This window comes from Pteronotus mesoamericanus, unplaced genomic scaffold, assembly GCF_021234165.1.
Source record: "Pteronotus mesoamericanus isolate MK-2021 breed Mesoamerican mustached bat unplaced genomic scaffold, CSHL_Meso_final contig_24, whole genome shotgun sequence".
Taxonomy (NCBI): Eukaryota; Metazoa; Chordata; class Mammalia; order Chiroptera; family Mormoopidae; genus Pteronotus; species Pteronotus mesoamericanus.
The window spans coordinates 9,497,929-9,524,932 of record NW_026555100.1 but is presented as its reverse complement, the minus strand read 5'-3'; the positions used below and the strand labels follow the sequence as shown (position 1 = coordinate 9,524,932).

The 27,004-nt window shown below is 43.9% G+C and overlaps 1 pseudogene; it reads left to right on the top strand.

The window, feature by feature from the left end:
- The first annotated feature begins 9,675 nt into the window (after positions 1-9,675).
- LOC129069726 (60S ribosomal protein L10a-like) lies at positions 9,676-26,768 on the top strand (annotated as a pseudogene).
- Positions 26,769-27,004: the final 236 nt, after the last annotated feature.

Here is a 27,004-nt window from a genome sequence, read left to right as displayed (position 1 = left end):
AGTAGCTTACTTGGTTAGAGTTTTGTCCTGATATGCCAAAGTTGCGGGTTTGATTCCTCTGGTCAGGGTACATATAAGATGCAACCAATGAATGCATAAATAAGTGGAACAACAAATTAATGTTTTTCTCTCTCTCAAATCAATAAATAAACATTTTTTTTTTTAAAAAAAAGACCTTTACTGCCCTGGCTGGTGTGGCTCAGTGGATTGAGTGCCAGCTTGCAGACCAAAGGGTCGTTGGTTTGATTCCCAGTTGAGCCACGTTCCTGGGCTGCAGGCCAGGTCCCCAGCTGGGGACACATAAGAGCCAACCAATCAATGTTTTTCTCACACATCAATGTTTCTCTCCCCCTCTCCCTCCCTTCTCCCTCTCTAAAAATAAATAAATAAAATCTTTTCTTTAAAAAAAGAAAGAACTTTACTCATGAAAACAGGTGGTTTACTCATGAAAACAAGTGGCAGGCCAGATTTGGCCCGTAGGCATTGTTTTGCCAACTCTTGCCTTTTCTGGTTTACTTTTAGAGTTTCTTTATACCTTATATACAATGTAGTTATAAAAGCTAATGTTATTGAGCATTATACCTAAGATCATATTTTCAATAATAGGTTTAGGGAATTGTTTTCTAGAGTCAAGTCCCAGGATGACCTGCATCAGGATCACGTAGAAGTACTTGTTAAAATGCAGACTCCCATGATCTAGCCCAGAACTAATAAGAAACTCTGGGGTTGAGGTCCAGGAATCTACATTTTAGTAGTACCACATGTGATTCTTATGTACATTAAGTGCAAGAACCTCTGCTCTTAGAATTACAAGAAGGATGCCAGAGCTGGAGCACATTGGAGCATCTTTTATAGGGAGTAGCATCCTGAACCAGAAAGTTATTCTGTGCCTTTGGTTTCTAACGAGAACCCAGCCCGGAGACAGAGGGACAAAAATGAACATTCCCAGCGGTTTTAGGTAGCCAAAGAGCTGCAAGTCTTTCCTCCTAGTTCTTTAAAGACTTCCTCCTGTACCAGGAGGAGAATTCTGCTGGGTACATGCCAGTGTGGGGCTGAGACTGGTAAGCACAGCATTAAGTCTCTCAGGACCCAAGGAGAAGCCGTCTAGATGAAAGCTAGGGACTCCCTAATGACCCCTGCAGAATACCCTAGAATGCCTCAAGGGAGGCCAGGAAAAGGAAGGAGGTTGTTTGATGAGGAACACAGACTCAGCAAGCAGAAACTCTTGGGGCATTTGAATGGAAATACCCATATGGTTGTCCCAGTGACCTGGTGTTAACTACTCAGCATGCAAAGTCAGCACTATCTCTCAGGATCTGACAAATTTGGGGTGGAGTAAATATTCAGATTCCCCCACTCTCACACTCCAAAAAAGGCTGTGTTCTGGTGATGTCTGATTAAAATGAAAATCGAGTACCTTCTTATGGGGATACAATTCTTTATCCTATAGTAGGCAGAGTGTCTTAGGGAAATCTGCAAACTGCAAGACAGAAACATATGTTTGTAACTTGGATCTACATTTAATACCATCTACATTTGGAGGGTAAGAGGGTCACGTGCCAGGTAGATAAGAGCTTGGACCTCTGAAGCAGAAAAATGCAACCCTTCCCTCCTATTTCTATAGCCAGGCAGTCCAAGATACCTCTATATACACATACTGAGCGTAGTCCAATAAACCAATATATATGCATTCAACATATGATGGACTTGGGTCATTGACCAGAAGTCCAGGGACCTCCAAACCGGTAAACCTAATGGAAACTTTTCAGTCATCATTCCTGACCTCTTGATAGCATTATAGGAGAAACCCAGTTCTTGCCAACGCAGTAAAGAATTACAGATCAGCAAGTCTATTAGGTGCAAAAAGGATTTATTGGTGATCTGTTCTCATGGAAGAGAACGGGCCGTGGGTCAGGGAGACAGCCAAGAACAGGGGTGGCAAGGGCAGGAGTGGCAAGAGCCCGGGGGGCCTGAGGCCAGGCAGCCGGAGAGAGAGTCATTTGTTCTGAGGGCTTATGTAGTTGGAGGGATGAGAATGAAGAAGTTACATATTGATTGACAGGTAAAGGTGGTATCAGCTTTGGGAAGGGCGTGAATACCCAAAGATGTCAATGGGATTCTTCCTTTGAGCACTGTGGGCCCTATCTGGCCTTTCAGATCTTGGGATGAAAGCACAGTTTCAAAGGCTTTCTTTCCCAGACAGTGGAAAGGATACATAGAATTTCAAGGACTGCCCTCCTCCCGTGTTAGCATGGTGTTTCCTGTGAGGTTGGAACGCCCGGCAAAATCATAGACCAGGCTCAGGCTGCTGAGTTAGTGGGTGAGACATGTCTCCCTCCTGCTCCTTGCCTTGGTTTGCTATCTATCCTACCTAACAATAGCATGGCATTTAACAGACTGAGGCTCCCTTCTTGAAACGTTTCCTTATTCTTTCACAACACTGCACTTTCCCTCACCTTGCCAGCCATTTCTTGTGTTTCCTTTAAGAGCTTTTAAAATCCATCACTTAAATATGATGATCCTTAGGATTCTCACCTAGGTTTTTAGTCTCTCTAGGCTCCCAGAAGCAAACTCATCCATTCTTAAAGATATTGGTTATTATCAGTATAAAGTTCTTAATCTTTTTAGTTCACTTATCTACAAATTAGATTTTGTTGTATGTTGCTTACACTCATACACAAAACTGCATTTATTTCCATTTTTCAAAAGTTACTTCAAGAATCTTAAAAGCAAATAGTAACCTACAAAGGAGCTCCCGTAAGATTATCAGCTGATTTTTCAAAAGAAACTTTGCAAGCCAGAAGGGATTGGCATGAAATATTCAAAGTGATGAAAAGCAAGGACCTATAACCAAGATAAGTCTGCACAGCAAGGCTATCTATCATTTAGAATTGAAGGACAGATAAAAGAACTTCCTGGAAAAGAGAAGCCAAAGGAGTTCATCACCACCAAACCAGTATTACAAGATGTTAGAGTCTTCCTTAAGAATAAAAAAAGATAAAAAATATCAACAAAAGAATGTCACTATATACATATCTATCAACAATTAAATCTTAAAAACAAAATGAACAAGCAGAACAGAAACAGACTCATAGATACAGGGAACATTTTGACGGCTGCCATATGGGAAGTGGGTTGGGAGGGTGGGGGAAAAGTGTAAAGGGATTAAGAACAAATTGGTTGTTACGGAATAGTCATGGCAACAAAAAGTACAGCATAGAGAATATAGTCAATAATATTCTAACTGTGTATGGTGTCAGATGTGTATGAGATTGGGATGATCACTAAGTTATGTAGTATCTAATCACTGGGGTGCATACCTGAAACTAATATAATAATGAATGTATGTCAACTATAACTGAAAAAAATATACTATTATTTAAAAAAATAGTTTCAAAGAGTTTAAAATGAGAAGTAGCAGCCCTGAGTACTATCCTTCCAGATACACCCCCCTCAGCCACTCCTAGGATGGAGCCTGTTTAACTCTCTTTTGGTGGTTACCTGAATATGTGATAATGGGGTCATATCACTATTTCTTTTTAAAAAAATGTTTTGTTATTTGTTTTTAGAGAGGGGAAGAGAGGGAAAGAAACATCAGCGTGTGGTTGCCTCTTGAGCGCCCCACACTGGGGACCTGGCCTGCAACCCAAGCATGTGCCCTGACTGGGAATCAAACCAGCGACCCTTTGGTTTGCAGGCTGATGCTCAGTCCACTGAGCCACATCAGCCAGGGCCATATCACTATTTCTTAAATTATCAATTTAAAAGATTATTTATTGACTTCTTACAATGATAGTAGAGGATTTAGCTCACTTACCATCCCCTCCTCACCTCTTTCAACGTAGCTCCCAATATTAACTTTGTTTTTGGTTACATTATGTTATGTAAAATAATATTTTATGAACAGGTATATATGTACATACATAGGTAAATATATAATAAACATATATGTAAATATATATGCATATATTTATTGACCATTCACTAAGGTAAAGCAATTAGTTCCCTTTTACCTTTCCTTTCTTCAACCTCACAAATCATCCATCTTTTCATTTATACATTGATATTGTGGAGAAATATACATTCTATTATGTATACATTTTACTCTGTCATAATCAAGTTCTTGTTTTTTTGTCTGTGGGTTTCTAAAAGTATATAATGAATGAACTCTATATTACAATGACTATGTAAATATTGCCACTGTAGAATTAAGTAAGATATACTATGATTATATTCTTTCCTTGCACCAATTTATGTTCTTCTTAGAGTTTCTAACTGCCTCCCCTGCCACCCCAACACCCGCCTCAGTGTTTGCCTTTAGTTTCTGATTGTCAGACTCACTGTCAGTCATGTATTCCTCCCTTTCCCCGAAAGACCTCCCTCCAGGAGCCCCTCTCCCTCCTGCTCTGTCCACACGGACCTTTCTCTAGATCAGTCATCATCCTGGGACAGCCCTCCGCTGCTCTCCCAGGGGGTAGCCACTCTTTCCTGGATCCCCTATCTTGCTTTTTCTTGGTTTATTAAAATTTTAAATTAAAAAGTAAGTATATGCTTGTTATAATGAGTCACGTACAGATGAGACAGGGTAGTAAGAAGTTAAGAAAATTTCTTGGCAAGTAGAATAGGGAAACTTCAGACAGAGCGGAACACAATGGCCGAGCAATTTACAGCCAACTGATGGTCACCAGGGTGGAAGGCGTGGCAGGGGCAAAACTGGGAAAACAAGGACCCTACCCCCGGGGTAACCTCTCTTCCTCTGACCTTTCCTTCCTGGAGAGAACATTTCGGCCTCAGCTCTATTTCAGCTCCAGTCCCAGAAAAGCAGCAAAACCGGGTGGGAAACACCAGAACCAACTGCAGTGACTAAAGTCCCCCTGCCCTGTCACTGGCCAATCAGAGGACACCATGGCCCTGTAAGGACACGCCTGGAAAACTGTTGAGCATTCTGCTGAAACCTTCCTCTGAGACCTCCCCTAAGATTCCTGCCTGCAGGAGAGAGATAAAAGCCTCAAGGCGAAGGACTCAGCAACCACACTCTTCCTTTGGTGTTCAGCCCATGCCATTTCCTTTTCCTTCTTCTCCCATTTCTTTCCCCACAGGGACATGTGTCCTAAATACTAAGGCAATGGGCACCTGACCTCTTGTCCCCGGCTAATCCCCTGAACCTGTCCCCAAAGCCCCCTTTTCTCCAACTTCCCAGTGAGCCAAGGCAGCCCAGGCCAGCCTCTGCTGTTGTTTCCTTTATGCTAAGCCCCTCCTTGTTTGACTGTCCCAGCTTTAATAACTGTATTGTCCTAGTCACCTGGACACGTGCTGTGAACTTTCTCTTACATGACGTCAAGAACCCACACACACTCTAGCTGGCCTGAGGCGGACCTGCTCAGGGCCGGGCCCCTTGTCCAGAACGTAGAAACAGAAGTTTCCCATCATTCTCCTCCAGCCTTGCGCTCCTGAGGGAACAGACCAAAGTGAACCGTGTGATGGGCGCTCTTCTATAATTTTATCTGTGCTCAAATACATCTGAATACTGGTTCCTTCCAGTTTGTTCTTTTACAAAAATGGAATCTTCTTACACAGCTTACTCTGCAACTTTTTAGCCCGACTTAATAATTTGTCATAAACTTTCCTCCAGCTCAATACAGATTGATATAATGTTTTTTTTTATAAGCTGCTTCTGATTCCATAGCATGGATATACCCTGTTTATTCACCTGTTTCCTATGATGAACAGTCAAGTTATTTTAAATTTTCATGTGACTACAAACCAAGAAATAGGCTTGTGAACAAATCCTTACATATTGATGCTTGTATTTTTACAGGACAGATTTCTAAAAGTGGAATTATTGGATGACAGGGCATGCATATATTATTTTAATTTTTCTTTTGGAGACCAGAAACAGCATGCATCACAAATGTACAGTTTCATGACTCTCACAAATAGAACGCACAAGTGCGACTTGGCACCCACAGCAGGAAACAGAGCCTGGCCGGCTCCTGAGGAGCCCACTTCCTACTCCCTTTGGATCAGTCCGCACCCCCACGGGACCCTCCATCCTGACCTCTAAGGTGTGCATAATTTTCATTTTAAGACATGTAGCTTTTTAAAACTTTTTGCTTACCTGGTGGGTGAAAATGGTATCTCATTGTTATTTTAATTTGCATTTTTCTGAGTAACCAGAGAGGGTGGGCATAATGGCCCAGGCTCCTTAATTTACAGATAAGAAAACCAAGGCTCAGAGAAGAAAAGAGCACGGATCTCGCCCGCTCACATCGCTTAACATTTGCTTTGTTTTTCTGGTCAGTTCAATGTTGCAGGGGTCGCCGGGAACCACAGGTCACTCCACAACAAATCAAGTTCCCATCACATACCTCCCTGAAGCTGGAAAGGAGAGTAGGAAAAGAAGGGTACACACACGCCATTTTATTGAGCTGGGCCTGGGAGACAATCTTTGTTCTGCTCATACAAACCTTTGTAACTATAGATTTGGCTCAAAGACGGGTTTGGGGCAGTGAGGGCAGGAAGCCGTGCTACATGCAGGCAGAGATGGCTGGCTATGGAGACAGCAGTAATACAGCCTGGTTGAGGAAACAGTCAAGCAACCACGTGTGCAACAACTCTCGAGTGGGGGCGTGGAGGCGCCAGGGAAAGCTGGGACGATCTGTGGACTGAAGGCCAAGAAGGTATCGCTTACCCTCTCAGAGCCTGTTTTCTCCTTTCTGGAAGAGGTCATGGCGATGCTGAGATCCACAGCCTGGGCGGGAGGGGCCCTCGAGAACCTGCAGCCCAGGCAAGACGCGTGTCCACACACATCTGAAACAGGAACAGCACAGGCAGGAGTGGTCCACGCCCAAATGAGTGTGTGTGGAGGCTAAGGATGAAGGTTACCTGGGGGAGGTGGGACTAGAGCTAAGCCCTGAAGGGACGGTAGGTTACGTTGGGCAGAAGCAAGAGCGTGGCGGAACCTGGGGCGGAAGAGGTGGAAAGGGGGGTTGGGCCAGTATTTTTTCAATGTTTTTTCAATCTGCACCCAGGATATGTTTTTACTGATTTTTAGGGAGAGGGGAAGGGAGAGTGAGAGAGAGAAACATAGGTGTGAGCGACAAACATCAGTCAGTTGCCTCCGTCGGCACCCCACACAGGGATCAAACTGCAACCTAGGTACGTGCCCTGACTGGGGATCGAACCTGCAACATTTTGGTGCATGGGACGACACTCCAATCAACTGAGTCACCTGGCCAGGGTGGGGTTGAGTCATTTTAATGCCAAAGGCCCAGAGAGGAGAATGAGAAGAATAACTGTGAATGAAGAAGATCTTGAAAGAAGCACTTACGGTAACATGAGGCTGGAAAGACAGGCTTAGGCCGGACAGAGTGGTCCATGAAGGACCTGCTTGTGGGCAGGTGTAGTCAGTGCCTGTGATTTAATGGGGCATTCTTAGGAAACAACTGGTAAAATACAGCGCAATTGCATTATGTAAACTAAACTGTAACAAACTACCACATACTTGGTGGCTTAAAACTACACAAATTTATTATCTCACAGTTCTACAGGTTAAAAGTCTGACACGGGTCTTGCTGGGCTAAAACTAAGGTGTTGGCAAGGCTGCACTCCTTTCTGGAGACTCTAGATGAGAATCTGTTTCTTTACCTTTTCTAGTTTCTAGATGCTTTCTGCATTCCTTGGCTTGTGGCCCCTTCCTCCATCTTGAAAGCCAGCAAAGACGATTCGGGTCCTTCTCATATCACATAACCCTCCCTGATCTTTTCTTTTGCCTCCTGCTTCCATTTATAAGGACTCCTGTGATTACATTGATCCCACCTAGGTAATCCAGGGAAGTCCTATTTTAGGGTCATCTGATTAGCAACATTAATACCATCTGCATCTTTAAGTTCCCTTTGTCACGTAAAGTAACAGTCCCAGGTTCTAGGGATTAGGATGAGTAGAATATGGACATCTTGGGGAGAGGGGGCAGGGGATCAGTATTCTGCCTACCATACTGTGTTAATTGGGAAAATTTGTTTAGAAAGTAACAGAGGTAGAAGAATTGAGTGGTATAAGAAATGGGCTCCGAAACAAGTTGCAGAAGAAGAACCCTTGGAGCTTAGGAGAAAAAAGGAGGCAAGGAAATGCCTGGGGGGAAGAAGAAGGTGATGGGGAGGGAAAAGACAAGGGCAGGTGTGCTCCTGGGAGGGAGAGCCTGCTAGGACCTCCATCCTAAGGGCTTTTAAGGGCAGGGATTTTAGGGGAGTTCCCAGGGGTAGGATCTTAATAGAATGATCATCAGCTTTCCAGATGTGTCCTTTCCAAGTATGTCCTTTCAGGGTCTTGGTCTCCACTGATTGGTCGGTGCCAGGACAGGGGATCATTAGTCAATGTATCTGGTCCGGATGTCAGCTATGGCATCACTGGCCTGGCTTTGCTGCTTTTCTGGGCCTGGAGCTGAAACGCGACTGAGTCCTAAATGTTATTTTTAGGTAGGAAAGGTCAGGGGTTCAAACTGCATGATTAGCAATGTGCTAAGGGAGGAAAGGCCACCCTGGGGACCAAGTCCTTGTTTTCCCAGTTTTGCTGGGCACCTGGGGCTTTCCACCCTAGTGACCTTCTGTACCTGGCCCATCGTCCTTGCTCTGCTCCTGTCTGTCTACCTGTCTACCACAAGACCATTTTATGCTTTTTTAAAAAATAGAATATATATATATATATATTTTAAAGATTTTATTTATTTTTAGAGAGAGGAGGATGGAGGGAGAAAGGGAGAGAAACACCATTGTATGGTTGCCTCTCACGCACCCCCAACTGGGGACCTGGCTTGCAACCCAGGCTTGTGCCCTGACTGGGAATCAAACCGGTGACCCTTTGGTCTGCAGGCCAGCACTCAATCCACTGAGCCACACTAGCCAGGGCCATCTGATGCTTTTTGAAATTGTTGAATCTTGTTGCCATGGGTTATATCCATTGATGTCTACCATATTAGATATTAAAACTAAGAAAAATCTAAATGACAATAAACCCATTCCATGTTAACATATTTTATGATAATAACTATATTTGCCAAAATGAAAAATGTAGTAAGAAGAATGGCATTATATTACATTTTTTTCAAATCTCTTTGATGTCCAGCTAATGAGAAAGACAGGTTGCTGAATTCTTACTGTTTCTGCATTCAGTCTATTGTGATACCATATATCACGTAGCTTCTGAAAACCCACAGTAACCTTGGAAGAGAAAGAGAGTTAAAAAGGCAATTAACCTCAATATTATTGTGGAACTAGTTTTGACCTCACAGACCCCTGAAAAGTTCTTAGGGATCCCCAAGGATTTTTGGACACACTAGGGAAAACAAACAAACAAACAAAAATCCCTGCTGCTCATTGGAAATAGACCTGGATTTGAGTTCCGGTTTTGTGGCTGTGTGACCTTGAGCAAATTAACGTTTCTAAGCTTCCCTTTTCTCATCTGAGCTCACCTTATTGCTTTGGGGTGAGGGTTAAATTAGATAACAATGTGCATGGAACATATTCATCACTCAATAAATGTGACCCATTTCTATTGCCACTGAAGTTTTGGGCTGGGGTGACTGGTAAGTAGTGGTGCCATTGGCAGGAATGGGTATGTGAAGCGCAAGAGGAGGCTGGTAAGAGAAATTCAGTGAGTCATGGGGTGTCTGAGTTGGTGATGGCCACCCAGGTGGACCAGCCAGACTGGAGTCCTGGAGGCAGCTCCGAGCTTGAGTTCATGATTTGTGAGTGGCTGATTCACAGAAGGAAACAGAAAATGTAAAGGCCACAAGTGCCACCTGTGTGAGGGCAGGAACCGTGTGGTGGAGCCCAGCTCTGAGAACAGTGCCAGGCGCAAGGTGATGTTTGTGGCGGTGGTTGAATACACTCTGGAGGAAATCCAGCGCTAAGGGGTAGAAGTGGAAATGAACCAGAGAAGAAAGGACAGAGCATTCTGGGCTGTGGCGAGGGAGGAATGGCTCTGATGCTAGTTGTCCTGAGCGGCAATGTCAGTTTCCTCCAGGACCATTGGCTTTAATCAACAAGGGGATCCCTCCTGAAGCTTTGGTTGAGGCACCCACCTTTTACATTGGAACCTGGGCTTAATGTCTGGACAAGCAGGAGTGAGAGGGGGGCCTTCACTATGCTCAGGTCCTTTGGGTGTCACTGCACTTACTTGCTCATTTATATAGGTTATTACTTTGCCCATGAGTTGTCTTATTTCAGGCAGTGGAAGGGAGGGAAGCTGTGTTTTCATGTGATTCCTGAAGGTAGAATTTATACTAGAAGGTAATTGACACTCCAGTCCTTAACTCTTACCAAAGAATAAAAAGGAGTTGCAGGATAATCTGCATCCGTCCTGCCTGGATGTGCAGGGAGTGCAGAGGATGGGGCCCCCCCCGCCCCCTCCCCTTGGCCCAGTGCTCTTTCCCAGGGTGTGCATGCAGGCCATTGTCTTGGAGGCAGCAGCTATGTGTCCCCATAATTTGTCCACCAAGCCTGGAATGGACACTTTTAAGGTCAGTATGATTTCAACAAAGTCATTCTTTATTAATTTTCAATTTTATTTTAGGCATCTTAGGGCAGTGTCAATGGCTGATAACTACTGGACAGTGGAGATCTGGGTCATCTAGTCCTTGTGTTACTGGACAAAGCCTGGTTCTGAGTGGGTCCACCTAGGGCCAGCTGTGGTGTGTGGGTTCTTGACTTCATGTAGAAAAGAATTCATAACATGAGTCCAGGTGACTAGGAGGATACACTCATTAAAGCTGGGGACAGTGGAACAAGGAAGGACTTAGCATAGAAGAAGCAACAGCAGAGCCTGGGCTGGGCTGCCTTAGTTCACTGGGAGGTCAGAGAAAAGGGGGCTTTAGGGACAGGTTCAGGGGATTAGCCTGGGACAAGCTGCCAGCTGCCCATTGCCTGTGGGGAAAGAAGCGAGGGAAGGACGGAAAGGGATTGTCATGGGCTGCTCCCCAGAGGAAGAATGTGGTTGCTGGGCCTTTGTCTCAAGGCTCTTACCTCTCCCTTGCAGCGGGGGATCTTAGGGGAGGTCTCAGGAGAGGGTTTCAGCAGAATACTCATCAGTTTTCCAGGTGTGCCTTTTCAGGGCATGGTCTCCTCTGATTGGCCAGTGACAGAGGAGGGGGTCTTCTGTCATTACAGTTGACCCTGCAGCTGAAATACAACCGAGGCCTAGATGTTATCTCTAGGGAGAGGTTACTCTGGGGTGAGGTCCTAGTTTTCTGAGTTTTGCCCCCTGCCAAGCACTGGAGGCCTCCCGCCCCGGTGACCATCAGTTGGCTGTAAACCGCTTGGCCATTGTGTTCAGCTGTCTGTCTGTTTCCCTATTCCACTTGACAAGGAATTTTCCTAGCTTCACTTGGACTTTAATTTTTTGGGAAATAATTCCCTTTTATATGTACTTCTGTTATAAGCTGTGTATTTTTAGATTTAACTTTAACATGCAAAAAATAAAACTTTATCATGCAAGGTGAACTCCCTCTAGAGGGCCTCATGGCGATTCTTTCTTCCTTCCTTCCTTCCATCTCTCCCTCCTTCCCTTCCTTCATTCCTTCCTTTTAAGGAAGTTCCATTTTTGTCTTATTTTATTAAAAGATTAAAAACAATTTTTATTGTTGTTCAATTACAGTTGTCCCCATTTTCCCCCCATTGCTGTCCCCTGCCCTGCCCACCCCCCAACATTCAATCCTCCCCCAGACCCCATTTTCTTTGTCCATGGGTCCTTTATACATTTTTCCTGACCCTTCCCATTTTTTACCTTATTATCCCCCTCCCTTTCCCCTCTGGTCACTGTTAATTTGTTCTTTATTTCCATATCTCTGGTTCTATTTTACTTCCTTGTTTGTTTTATTGATTTGGTTCTACTTACAGGTGAGAGCATATGGTGTCTGTCTTTTACCACCTGGTTTCTTTTAATTAGCATAATGCTCTCCAGTTCCATCCATGCTGTTGCAAAAGATAGGAGTTCCTTCTTTCTTTCTGCTGCATAGTATTTCATTGTGTAAATGTACCACACTTTTTTGATCCACTCATGTACTGATGGGCACTTGGGCTGTTTCCATCACTTGATTATTATAAATAATGCTGCTATGAACATCGGGGTGCATAGCTTCTTTTGACTTGGTGTTTCAGGATTCTTAAGGCATAATCCCAGCAGTGGAATTGCTGGGTCAAAAGGCAGTTCCATTTTTAGGTTTTTGAGGAAATTCCATACTGTTTTCCATAGTGGCTTCACCAGTCTGCATTCCCACTAACAGGGTACTAGGTTTCCCATTTCTCCACAAACTTGCCAGTACTTGTTGTTTGTTGATTTGTTTATGGTGGCCATTCTGTCTAGTGTGAAGTGATATCTCATTGTGGTTTTAATTTGCCTCTCTCTGACAGCCAGTGATGTTGAGCATCCTTTCACACGTCTATACGCCTTCTGTATGTCCTTCTTAGAGAAGTGTCTGTTAAGGTCCTTTGCCCATTTTTTAATTGGATTGTTTGTCTTCCTGGTGTGGAGTTGTGTGAGTTCTTTATATAATTTGGAGATCAAACCTTTGTCTGAGGTGTCATTGGGAAATATGTTTTCCCAGACAGTTGGTTCCTTTTTCATTTTGCTAATGTTTTCTTTAGCCATGCAGAAGGTTTTTAACTTGATATAGTCCCATTTGTTTATTCTTTCCTTTCTATCCCTTGCTCTAGGGGACATATCAGTGAAAATATTGCTGTATGGAATATATGAAACTTTCTTGCCTATGTTCTCCTCTAGGACTTTTATGGTGTTGCAACTTATATTTAAGTCTTTTATCCATCTTGAGTTTATTTTTGTGTATGGTATAAGTTGGTGGTCTAATTTCAATTTTTTTCATGTACCTGTCCAGATCTCCCAATAAGCATTTGTTGAAGAGGCTATTTTTACTTTATTTTATGCTCCTGCCCACTTTGTTGAATATTAAATGAGCTTTAATTGAATATTAATTGAGGACTTATTTCTGGACTCTCTATTCTGTTCCATTGATCTATGTGTCTGTTCTTATGCCAGTACCAGACTGTTTTGATTACAGTGGCCTTGTAATATAGTCCATTCAGCTACCCTATGTCTTTTGATTGGAGCATTTAATTCATTTACATTTAAGGTTATTATTGATAGGTACTTTTCCATTGACATTTTACCCCTTTGTACCTGTGTTCCTCTCTCTCTTATTCTTTTTCTTCACCTTCTTAAAGCAGGCCCTTTAGCATGTCTTGCAATGTTTGTTTGGTGAAGGTGTATTCTTTTAGCCTTCTTTTGTCTGAGAAACTCCTTCTTTCGTCTTTCATTTTAAATGAGAGCCTTGATGAGTAGAGCAGTCTTGGTTGCAGGCTTTTTCTTTTCATTACTTGGAATATCTTTTTGCCATTCCCTTCTGGCTTGTAGTGCTTCTGTTGAGAAATCAGCAGCTAGCCTTATCAGAGCTCCCTTGTATGTTACTCCCTGTTTCTCCCTTGCTGCCTTTAAGATTCTCTCTTTGTCTTTGAATTTTGCCATTTTAATTATGATGTGTCTTGGAGTGGGCCTCTTTGGGTCCATCTTGATTGGGACCCCCTGTGCTTGCTGGACTTTTGTGAATTTTTATCTCATCAAATTTGGGAAGTTTCTTATCATTACTTTTTCAAACAGGCTTTCTATCCTTTGCTCCTCCTTTTCTCCTGTCATCCCAATTGTACGGATATTGTTATGTTTCATGTTGTCCTGCAGCTCCCTTAAATCCCTCTTCATTGTTTTTTAATATTTTTTCCTTTTCTCGCTCTGAGAGCTTTTTTCTACCTTGTCCTCCAGCTCACTGATTTGATCTTCTGCTTCATCTAACCTGATTTTAATTCCTTCTACTGTGTTCTTCAATTCAGAAATAGTATTCTTCATTTCCTCCTGGTTCTTATTGATAGTTTCTATGTCCTTTTTCATGCTGATGTAGTTTGCAGTAAGTTCCTTGTAGCTTCCATGTAGTTTTTTGTAATTCTCACAGAGTTCATTGAGCTTCCTTATAACCATTGTTATGAACTAAGTGTCCGATAGTTTACTTGCTTCTATTTCATTTAACACTCTTTCTGGGGATCCCTCCTTTCCTTTCGACTGGGGGTTGTTTCTTCATCTCCCCATTTTGGAGGAGGCTCTTCTTGTTTGTTTCTGCTTTGATTCTCTGTCTTTGTGGTGTGAACTTCTATGGAAGGAGACCTGTGGGATTCAGTGGTGCAATCTCCTTGATCTCCTGATCTTGATGCTCTTGGGATACCCTCTATATCATTTATGTTAGCTGTCTGGATGTAATTGGATTTTGACTGTTTGGTCATTTTTTGGTGGGTCCTTCCCTCCAGCTGGCTGACTGAGGGTCAGTCCACCCACTACTTCTTGTATGCTGTTGTGCACATGCTGCCAGAACAAAACCGCAGAGCCCAGGAAACAAACCCCACCAGCAAAAACTACTCCCACCCACAATCCCACTATCAACAGCAAATGAACCAGTATTAATAAGGGTGTAAAGAGATTAAGACTATTATAAGAAAGGAGAAGTGAATATGGGATGACTAACTGAAAGAAAAATGACTTTGAGAGGGTAAGAGGGAGGAGCACTAACAAGAGTAGGGAATCAGGGCAATGTGAAGAGAGAAAGTAAAATTTACATTATAAATAAAAAAAGGTATGAAGAAGGCAGAATAGAGTAGGAGAAGGGAAGCGTATAGTATTAGGTTTAAACAGAAATTTAAAAATAAAGTAAGAGAAAGAAAAAAAGTAAATAAATAATTTTAAAAATGGGAACCAAATTGAAGAAAAAGATCTACCACAGCACTGTCAACAACAAATGAGCTAAGATTAACATAGGAGGGATGGGAATAAGAGAGAAAAGAGAAAGAAAAGCTTAAGAGATGTCTACAGGAATGGGAAGTGATTTTAGGAGGATAGAGGGAGATGGAATATTAAGAGTGAGAAATGAAAACCAGGCTAAGGCAGGGAAAAATTAAAATTTGAGACAATAAAAAAGAAAGGGCATGATTAAAGAAAAAAAGGAAAGAAAAGGAAAAAACAGGCAAAGATAAGAAAAAATTAAAATTTGAAATGAAAGAAGGAACAGGTAGGATGAATGCAGAATGAAGTAGGAGAGGGGAATGGTAAAATTTCAGATTTGAATACAAAAATAGTGAAGATCTAGAGATAAAATTGAAAAAATGCAATAACAACTACCCTCTTCACAACCAATGTGCAAAGATTAATAAAGATGGAGAGAGAACGTGGGTATTTTAAGAAAGGAAAAAGAATGTGAGATGACCATTGACAAAAAAATTGGTTTTGAGAGGCTGACGGTGGAGAAATAATAAGAATGCAGAATGGGGACAAGTTGTAGCAAGAGAGAAAGCAAATTTTAAAATGAAAATAAGAAGAGGAAAGAAGAAGGTAAAATGGGGCAAGAGAAAGGAGCAAAATATGAGAATTGAAATAAGCTATAACATAAAATCTAGTGACTTAATATGCAGAAACTTGAAGGACAAGAAATGAATGTTAAAACACTGTACAGGAAAGAAAATATCACAAATCATGGAGAAGACTACAGTGGATTTTGTCTCAGTAGCATCTAGTATTTACCACTGTTTTTCTTTCTGGATCCGCCTCTGGTGATGTCAGGTGGTGTCCCAGCCAGATTGGCCTTAGGCAGCCTGTTTGAAGCTAGCAGAGACTTACTATCTGCAGCTGGCTCCTTCAGTTGTTAATATAGTCACTCTGTACTCAGCAGTCAAGCTTAAGCACCACAGGGCAGGGCAGAATCCCTCCTGGGGGTGGGGCTATAGCTTTCCTTCAGGTTGATGCCACTCCAAATGGAGTGGTCTTCCTGAGCAAGATAGCTCCTGCAATATGGGGGATGACTCAGCACTGGGATCCTGGCAGTTGCTCTCTCAGTTCTCTCCCCAAAGCCACCATCCCATCTCTCCTCTAGCCTACCCAGTCCCTCCCCTTTTGCCAGAGTCCAGGATAAGTGGCTGCATATGAAAATTTATGTGTTGGTCCCTTTAAACAGCTCTCTGCGTCTCCAGCCCTCCATCTCTGGCAGAGAGAAACCCTGCCACTTTTCACAGCTGGATGTTATCTGTGTACTTTTCAGGCTCAGGCTGGGGAGCCCAGTTGGGGTTTAGACCCCACACTTCTCAGGGGGAATGCCCCCCACCAGCCGCTGAAATACTGCTCCGGCACTTTAGTTGTCACCCCCGGGAGCCCAGTCAACCCTCTTGTGTCTCCTCTCCACTCTGTACCAGTCATGTTGTGGTGAAGTGGTTGTTTCTCTGTCCGTGGTTATGAGGCTTCTCTCCTGCTATTGTTCAGTTGTTTATTCCAGATGATTTCTCCACAATTTAGTTGTAATTTCAGATTAGTCCTGGGAGGAGGTTAGCGTAACTTCCACTCATTCCTCCACCATCTTGGATCTCCTCACCTTTCTTGAATGGATGTATCTGATGGCCCGACCCTTCTTGTAGTGTGCCAAAAGACACAGAGACAGGTCACTGGGCTGGCCCTTGGGATAGGATATGGTCTCCCTTCAGCTGGTGCATTGTTAGCATCACTGCCCTCAGGGTAAAGCTCAAAAGACCCCATGGTCAGGCCATCTAGAGAGGCAGCTGACAACTGTGGCTTCTCTATTCCCAGAAGGAATAGGTCATAAGGACGTGTCTTTGCTCCCATGCAGCTCTGAGTTGGCAGAATGCATTTCCCATTTTGGTAAAGTGGTTCAGCTGCCACTGACACTTGTATGGAAGTCCACAGACCTGTCCCCTTCATACCTTGCTGCCAGGGGACCCCACTTTGACCTGACCCTACTCACCATGTGCCAGACACTGTGCAAAGCACTCATGTGTGCACCCTATTTGACCCTCCCAACAACTTTATGAAGCAAGTATCATTGCTGAGGCCCAAGTTACAAAGCTAGTTAGGTGCTCAAGATGGTTAATTTTATGTGTCAGCTTGCCTATGCATCCAGTTATTGGGTCAAACTACAGTCTAGATACTGTTGGGAAGGTATTTTTTAGATGTCTTAGTATGTCTAGGCTGCTATAACAAAGTACCATAGAGGCTTAAAAACAGTAGAAATTTATTGCTCACATTTATGGATGCTGGTGGTCTGAGGTCAGGATGTCAGCTAGGTTGGGTTCTGGTGAGAACCCTTTTCCGGGTTGCAGATAGCCACCTTCTGACTCTGTCTTCACATGGTGGAAAGAATAAGCTAGCTTTCTGGCCTCTTATAAGGAAACTAGGCCCATTCATGAGGGGTCCACTCTCATGATCTAATTATCTCCCAAAAGCCCCACCTGCTAATACCATCACACATTAAGGTTTCATCCTGTGACTTCTGGGAAGACACAATCAGTTCATTGCAGATGAGATTAACATTTAAGTCAGTAGACTTTGAATAAAGCAGATTACCTCCCATAATATTGCAGGCCTTTAAAAGGAAAAGACTGTCATCTCCCAGGAGGAAGGAATTCTATTTCCATACTGCCCTTGAACCAAGCCCACAACATCAACTCCTGTGGTTTTCCAGCCTGCTGCCTTCTCTACAGATTTTGGATTTGCTCCCACAATTGAGTTAGACAATTTTTAAAAATAAACCAATTGTAACATTAGAAGGCTTTTTATAGGCAGAAGATGGGTGGGACTAGAAAGTTAGTAGAAAGGGAAAAGAAAGGATTGTTTTCAGGCCAGGAGACTTTTTGTGGGGAGGATGGCAGGGGTCTTATCCGGCAGAATAACCAGGATATTCCAGACTGGTTTAAAATTCCATTTCTGGAAGAGGCTGAAACTACTTTTAAATTAAGTCTTAAGTCTTGCTGGGCTTGAACATCCAAACCTATGGAGAATTTTTATTTATTTATATTTTAGAGAGAGACAGACATTAATTTGTTGTTCCATTTATTTATGCATTTATTGGTTGATTCTTATATTGTGCTCTGTCCAGGGATCAAACCTACAACCTTGGTGTATCTGGATGACACTCCAACCAACTGAGCTACCTGGCCAGGGCTGTGGAGAATTTTTATGAGAGTTTATTTGAGCCAAAACTGATGGCAATGCCCAGAAGCTAGATTTGAAATGCTCTGCAGAAGGATAGTTATATAATTTCCTTTATGCTCTTGGAATTAAAGATGAGAATTTAAGGAAGATTACATGAATGTAGGAGAAAGCAGGGTGAGGATTGGATAACAGGATAGTTAACAAGATTATGTGCCCTCTTGAGAATGGTTATGCCTTGGAGAGGTGTTACTTCCTATATTTCAAAGGTATGTTAATGTAGATGCATCAGAACAATGGACAAGACTTGCTTAAAACCTCTCACTAAGGAAGTTATAGGTCTGAGACATGACTACCCACTGGACATGACCTGTCCAGTTAGGAATTTGTGATTACAGCACCATTTTTTTTGGGGGGGGGGGTCCACGCACCTCAGGGCTGACCCCAGTTCTTACCAATTCCACATCAGCACTGGTAGAAAGTAATGCCCCAGCGATCTTAGTATGAACTGCCTACTCAGGGTCCCGAACCTTCTAATGTACTCTGGACACAGACCTGTTTTTGTTATTTCTGTATATAAAGTAGCTAGCTTACTATTGTTTTCCTTTTCATTGAAATTTGAAAAACTGTAGACCACTGCCGTAAGCAATGCTATAATGGAAAAGACGGACGCCCCTATCTGCGGGGAATCTGTGGGGTCTGAATGTGTCTGTGGGTGTTATGTACGTGATCACAATACAATTCTGTGGGTTTGAGTACAGCTGTCTTCATCTGCAGTGTTAACAATGAGACACAGTCCTTGCCCTCAAGGGTGTGTAGTCAATGTGTCCTCCCTGAAGCCTGCGTTAGAGGGGAAGTTGGGAGCAGTAGCATTGGGACCCTCAGGCTCTTTACTTTCTTAGCTATTTGTTATTACAGTCAAGGCACTATGAACCTAATAATAATGTTCTCTGAGTCAAAGACATTGGCATTTTTTAGAGCAGGCTAGCCAGAAGTTATCTCCGCAGACTCCCTATGAAAACCACTACAGCACCTTTACTATTTGCCCCAACATTTGATTGTAAATATTATGCCTCTGAGCCCAAGATCTGTTATCACTCGCACTAGGGCTTGGGTCCCAGCCATACTATTCAGCAGCTGTGTGATCTTGGCCTCATGACTTAACCTTTCTTGATTCTTTCCCCATCTATAAAACTAATTTTGATAGGGAAACTCAAGAGTTAAAGATTTTAGCTTCAGTCATAGTTGATAGGCTTAGGTGATTAATGCATGTGGAAAACTGTTATTCCAGGAACTGGAATGCATGACCTACTGACTCTAAGAGGTCTACAAATAACTCAAACTTTGTGCCTCAGGGAGTCTGGAAGCCATAGAGATGGTTTCTGAGCTATCGTGTTCCAGGGAGGGAAGTGACTCGGATAAACACCTATTGATCAGCAGATAAATAAATACTAGGAAAATTGTTACAGGACTGCAAATCTTGTCTGATTAACCTTTTTCCAAACCCCTTATCTACCCTTTCTTTCTCCTTATAAAAAAGTTTGGCTTGAGATGTTATGATGGGTTTTGAGATTACATAGATCACCGTCTTCTCAGATCACTGGTATCTGAATAAAGTGCCTGTGAGGATTCTTGTCTCTGCTTATTGGTTCTTGTAGTGACAGACAGCACAAACACTGACTATTCCAGTTTCAATTTGAGGAAAAACAGTTCTGTACTTACCTGGTGAGACTTCTGGAGAATTTAGTGAGATTGTCACAGATGGTCACAGGTAAGCAGGTTCTTGGTGATTGCAGACAAAAATTGAACCGAACACACGGAGTTTATAGCAGAAAGTGAGAAAAAGCAGATTTATTAAGCCACACAGAACATGGGAGCAGGCCAACTCTGAGCAGAGTGGAGCAGAGAAGAGCCTAACAGCAGCGGCCCCGAACTCAGGGGCTAGAGGGCTTTTATTCCTCAGGGTGGGCCTCCCAAGATTTCCTTGATTGGCTACTGGGAAGAGGGTCCCACAATGCTAATTTATTATAATGAAGTAGGGGTCACATGGCATCTTCTGTACAGATGCAGTCCTGGTGAACTAGGATTTAATGCTTTTCCAGATGCAGAAACTGCCAGGCTTAGGACAGGGCCTCCGCCCTTTATCCATGTTCTTTATCTTAGCCCTGGGGCACCTCTGGAGTTTCCTCCTTCCTGACTACCTCCTGCCTCAACTTTCCCCTTGAGAGACATGGTTCTCAAAAATCTTTTAGGGGTTGTCGAAGGGCAAAGATCATTCTTCTGTAACTTCTTCCGGCTTATATGGGGCAGTAGTCCCTGTCTATTGAGAACCATGAAACTCTCACCCTATTCTACCTAGAGGTTGAAGAGGAACTCCTGAGGCCATCATGGACACTGTATGTTGGTCAGCTTCAACATCATTCTCAGGGAGTGTTTGGGAACCCTGGAGCATCATCAATTTGATGTGGAACTGCTTAAGACTAGAAGATACAAACTTAACAAGTAAATTAAACAAACAAGGGCCTAAAAGTAATAAGATCAGCAAAATTAAGGGACATAGGAGTGGTAGTAGCCATGTTAAACTAGGGAGCCAGGAGGTCAATGTATCCCTAGTTCCTTGGTCCTTTTGGTTGTATCTGTGTAGTCACTCTGCCTGCTCATAAATTTTCCTTATGTTAGTTTCAACCATTCCAGAATTATTTACATAGGTGCAGCAGGTTTTATTGATAACAGCACATTCCCCACCTTGTTCTGCTAGAAGATAGTCAAGGGCAAGGTGACTAACCATGACTACGTTTGCCAGTGAGTCTACCGATCTTGATAGTCCAGCTAGAGCATCAGCGGTATCTTTGGAGACTTCATCTATAATCTTAGTGTTACTGAACAAAAGGACCCATGGGGGGGGGGGGCATGCGCCGATGCTATTACCAAAACAACAACACCCTCCTCACCCGGGACCCCTCGGTTATGGGTCCTTTGCCCCCCGCCCTTGGAATTATGGCTCTGAATGGCAGAGTTTGGTGAAAAGGAAAGGAACTATTTATTCAAAAGTTATACAGGTTTGATTAATGGCTAAATGTCACCCTTAAACCTCAAAATCCCTTCAAAACAACCACCAGCACACACACCGTCCTGCCTTCACCCCTTTGCCCAGTCAGGCCAGTCAGACCAGTCAGCGGTACCGTCCTTCATAAGAAAAAGAACGGAAGTCCGGGGCTCGGCTAGGCAGGCCTCTCAGGGGTCTCAGCACCATCTACCGCGTCGCCGCGATCTCCAGCTCTTAATCCATAACCATGTGGCACCTGCTCATGGTCCACTAGCAAGAGTCCTTTCTCCCCTCTTTCTTCCCGCCTGGTCTTCACACTGTTCCCCAGAGTCTGTGTCCCTTTGTCTCTCCTGCAGGCCCCTGTCTCTCCTCTTTCTCTCTGGGTCACATTCTGTAAGTCTTTCAAACCTTCCTGATTAGCTTTGGTGATATGCCAAATAATCTTCTTTGCAAAGGAGGAGCGAAGCTATCCTGGTATTGACATGCAAACTGACTTCTCAATGGCCCTGCTCCAGGCTCCCATCCCCCATGGCGGCCCACCCTGGGGTGGGGATAATATATTTTTCTTGGACACCCCAATCTCTGGATTCCATTACAAAATACCCTTTGGCGGGGGCGGGTAGGAGCCCTGGCTGTGCCCTGTTACAGCTGGGCTCTGGACATACACTCCCCTTACTCTGAAGGAAGGCACCCCAGACCGGCCCATCTGGCCTAACGGGGCAAAGTGCGGGGAGGACAGGGCTGTACGTTGGTAAATGTCCCAAAGGGACTCTGAAAGCCAACAGCAGCATTCACTACCCGAAACCTACACAAACCCTTGAACGAGTAGTCCCCTTCCCCAAGCAGGTCTAATATTCGGTAACATTCTGGGTACAAAGACAGCAGCAACCCTACCTAAACAAAAAGGCAAGTGGAGTATGAGTGCAGGTATAAAGGCCAAAATCAACCGGGGAGGACAACCGTAAAAGACTCTGTGGACCCGATGAGGAGACTGCAAAAGGGAATCTTGGCGCAGACAAGGTGGTGACCGATATCCCATATAGAAGGTCAAACTATGCCTATGAGGGAGCGGCCGCAGGGTGGGGTGGTGTCTTACAGTTTTCAGTGTGTCTGACCGGGGTGGGGACATTTTCTTGCACCTGGCGGGGACTAAGGCTAACCCCGTTCCGCACCCAGGTTATCCTATCGCGGGTGTCTTCAAGCGGTGGGCGCCCTTGTAGCTTTTAACTGCCCGACCCGTGCCCACAATTTAGTGGCCGACCCTCCATCAGAGAACATCAGACTCACCAAAACAGAATAAATGGCGATGGGAAGGGGCATCCTTGGGTGGCAGCCCACTCAGGAAAGGGGGCTTACCACTGCGGTGTCTACTCCAGGCTGGCTCACCACAAACTGTCAGAGGTGGGCACAGGTAACCAGGTTCTTGGTGATCGTGGACAAAAAATTGAACCGAACACACGGAGTTTATAGCAGAAAGCGAGAAAAAGCAGATTTATTAAGCCACACAGAACATGGGAGCAGGCCAACTCTGAGCAGAGTGGAGCAGAGAAGAGCCTAACAGCAGCGGCCCCGAACTCAGGGGCTAGAGGGCTTTTATTCCTCAGGGTGGGCCTCCCAAGATTTCCTTGATTGGCTACTGGGAAGAGGGTCCCACAATGCTAATTTATTATAATGAAGTAGGGGTCACATGGCATCTTCTGTACAGATGCAGTCCTGATGAACTAGGATTTAATGCTTTTCCAGATGCAGAAACTGCCAGGCTTAGGACAGGGCCTCCGCCCTTTATCCATGTTCTTTATCTTAGCCCTGGGGCACCTCTGGAGTTTCCTCCTTCCTGACTATCGCCTGCCTCAGGATGATATATACCATACTGCCTTGCATAAAGTGCTAAAAATGGAAGTATTGACTTCCATTTTTGTTACTTATCTCCTTACTTACCTATTCTTGCTTCCTCAAGGGCAAGGACAAATTTTTCCCTTCTCTTACCCAGCTCCGTATTCTAAACAGGACTTAAGACAAATTTCAGCAGGTTGATGGCAAAAACAGAGACAAAGTGAAGATACAAACATAAAAGGAGCCAGTGAAGAGACTAATACAGAAATGGACATTCTCATTTTTGAGGGTCACAGGATTCACTCAGCTTTCTAGCAACCAATGAGAAAAAGGAAACTGGATTTATTCACACAATTCAACAATGTTTTCATGAAATAAAACAAGTTAATGACTCAGGAAAACACACCCTGAGCAAGATTTATTCCTTCTCAATGTGCTTTCACCTTGACTTTGTGATTCATTTTGCTGAAAAGAAGCCCATTTTTGAAAAAGTTTTTCTGAAAGTGACAGAGGTCCCAACCCTGAGTAGAAGTCTGTCCCTTGTTGTCCCCAGCTGATCTAATAGCAAAGATATAGTTCCTGGACCAGCGAACTAATCTTGCAATAGGTCTCTGCATCTGAAACCAAAAGCATCACTGCAGATAACAAACAAGATATGTGCACACTGTGGTTAAGCTGTTTTGTAGAAACTCTTGTTTCCTCTCTTGCAACTTCAGGTTCAATGGGACTTGACCTAAACACAAGTCATGAAGGTCTCAGGCTGACATAATTTAGACTAGGCCCTAAGTTAATTTGAATTTCCACTTTCACCCTTTGGAGGGCTTATCAAATTCAGCAATCAGCAAAGCGTTATTGAACACTCCTTTTGTACAAGGCCCCTACACTAGGCCCTGTCTAAGAACCCAGGCTTCCAGCTCCCAGTAAAGAGGTCAAAGAGGAAGTGCAGGTAACTAAGGCTTTGGGAACTCAGAAGAAATTTGTTTCAGAAATATTCTTTTTCCATCCTTTGGGGGAAAATAACTATGGTTATCTTTATTTTGGCATCTTGGTAGGAATTCAGGGAAGTGTCTTCACTCTTAATATGCTGGTGTCCGAAACACCTGGTTCTTCTTCAAGCCACTAGACCACATTCTTGAAAGAAACTTCCCAGTTACATGGGAGAGAATGGGGAGTCAGTTGGTTGAGGGGGAGACAAGGATGAGGACCAGGAGGCTGGAATCTGCAAGGAATGAAAGCAGGACTCTTAATAGCTGTGGGTGATTTAATCTCACGTTGTCTCTGTTCTGCAGGAAAGGAAATGGAGACTCGGAGAAGATAGAACAAAAATTCCCCAAAGTCTCAGAGCTAGAAAGTGACAGGAAGCCAACCTCAAAATTCAAGTGACAGCAAAGTTCAGCTCTCACTCTGCCATGCCATCCCTTAGGAAAAAGAAACAAATCTAAAGGCAAACACAAACAGAATCACCTGTCAATAGAGGATTCCTGGGCCCTTTTCCCAGAGATTCAGGTGCAATGAGTCTGAGCCCCTCCCACCCCGCACCCCCTTCCCCAGGTGATTCTGAGGACCAGCCAGATTTGGGGACTCCCGTTATAAAGGAGCCTTCACTGTAGGTCCACCCTGGGTTGGGGGGATGATGGGTTTCTCCTGGGAGCCTCTCTCTGAATGGCAAGGTGGAAACTTACAGATGCTAGGCTCTTGATGAGGAAGATGTGACAAGAACAAAAAAGAAAAAAAGAAGAGGAAGTTGTTCTTTCTGTGGAAATTTGTATGAGATGAAAGTGCAGAAGAATGGGTCACACTTGTAGGTGCAAGAAGCTGTGGAAACTGCTGCTTGCTGACTTCAGTTCCCACTACCATACCCTCCCCATTACTGATGTCACAATGAGAACCTCAGCTGCCCACAGAGCTGGGGACAGGAGCTGTGGGGGAGGTTGTGGGTGGACTAACAGAGCCTTGGCTTTTGGTCCAAACTGTGTCACAAAGCAATGTGGTCCCTTGAATAAGGTACCACCCTTCTCTGTCCACAGACTCCTGGACTGTAAAAGGAAGGAGCTGGGCTCCATCTTCAGCCTATAAGTCTGTAACCACTGCAGGGGTTCTTAACCCCTTGGAAGAGCCAAGACTCTGAAAATCTAGTAAAAGTATCAACGCTCTCCTGAGGAAAGAGCAGGTGGACTTGAATTTTAGCCCACAGTCTCAGGAAAATTAATAGACTTCCCAAAGCGCATTGATGAAGCCCTAGAGGTCCATGGACCTATGTTAAGCACAGCTAGTGTGTCTGAAGGCCTCCATGACTGCGTTGTCTAGTGCGACATCCTCCAGCCACACGTGACCACGGAGCACTTGGAACACGGCTGGTCTGAATTGCTCTGTGCTGTGTGTATCTGGATTTCGAAGACTTAGTATAAAAGAAGAATAAAATTACCTCAATAATTTTTATATGGATTATAATATATGAAAAGATAATTTGGATATTTGGGGTTAAATATAATATTTTATTAAAATTAATTTTACCTGTTTCTTTTTTTTAATGTAATTAGAACATTTGTGATGGCATACGTGACTGGCATTATGTTCGCATCGGTTGGTACTGCTCTGTGATGACATCCTGTGGGCTGGGACTTGAGGCCCTTTCCTCTCAGTCAGCATTTGCTTTCACAATGCCAGCTTGCTTCACTGCAGGTCCATCACTTCCTCTTTCTGGAAGATGCAGTTTTGAAAACGGGCAGGGAAATCTTTGCAAGCTGTAAACAAGCTGTAAATCATATGTTCCGCACTAGCTCCTTGAGGGCAGGGACATGTCTCCTGCATCTGGGGCCCTCCGTGGATGGGCGCCCAGTAAATGAGGTGACCCATTTTTGGCCACTTATGAGACTGGAGTTCCAGATAACATTGGAGCATGAGTTCCTAGAGCTGCCCTAATAAAGCTGGCTGGCTTAAGACAGAAGTTTTTTTTCACAGTTCTGGAGACTAGAAGTCAGAAATCAGGTGTCGGTAGTGCCACGGTCCGTTTGAAGGCTGCAGAAGATCCTTTCTCTTTCCCTAGCTTCCGGTGGGGGTCTGCCATCCTTGGCTTGTAGATGCATCACTCCAATCCCTGCCACCATGGTCATATGGCCTTCTCCTTCTGTCTCACATCTTCTTCCCCTTGTGTCCAAATATTTTCTCCTTATAAAGGCAATTGGAGCTCTTTTCCGGTTTTTGCGATGCGAGGAATTGCAAGCAGCAGTCTCCCGTGATGTCTTCTCCAAGGTGGAGCAGGAAGTCCTGCACGGGAACCGGCAAGCTGGGTGGAGCTGCAGATCAGCTTGAAGAACTATGACCCTTAGAGAAGGACAAACGCTTCTTGGGCACCATCAGGCTTGAGTACACTCCCCACCCCAAATTCTCCATGTGTGTTCTGGGAGACCAGCAGTGCTGTGATGAGACCAAGGCCCTGGACATCCCACACATGGATGCTGAGGTGCTGAAGAAACCCAACAAGAATGAGAACACTGCTCAAGATGCTGGCCAAGAAGTATGATGCCTTTTTGGCTTCAGAGTTGCTGATCAAGCAGATCCCATGAATCCTGGGCCCAGGTCTGAATAAGGCTGGCAAGTTCCCTTCCTTGTTGATCCACAACGAGAGCATGGTGGCCAAAGTCAATGAGGTGAAATCCACAATTAAGTTCCAGATAAGGAAGGTGATGTGTCTGGCAGTGACTGTTGGCCATGTGAAGATGACGGATGATGAGCTGTGTACAACGTCCACTTAGCTGTCAGTTTCCTGGTGTCACTTCTCAAAAAGAACTGGCAGAACATCCGGACTTTGTACATAAAGAGCACCATGGGCAAGTCCCAGGGCCTATACTAAGCCACAGCTTAATACTACTACCATTAAAAAAAAAAGACAATTGGATTAGGGCCATAAGAAATGCCCAAACCTATAAGAATTTTTATGAGTTTGAGTCAAACTGGTGACAATTGCCAGGAAGAAAAACTTCAACAGACTGAGGAAATGCTCTGGAAAACGGTAGTTTTCACATCTTATTTTATACATTACAATCAAAAGAAGTGGCATAAGGGAGTTACATGAAATCCATTGGTGCT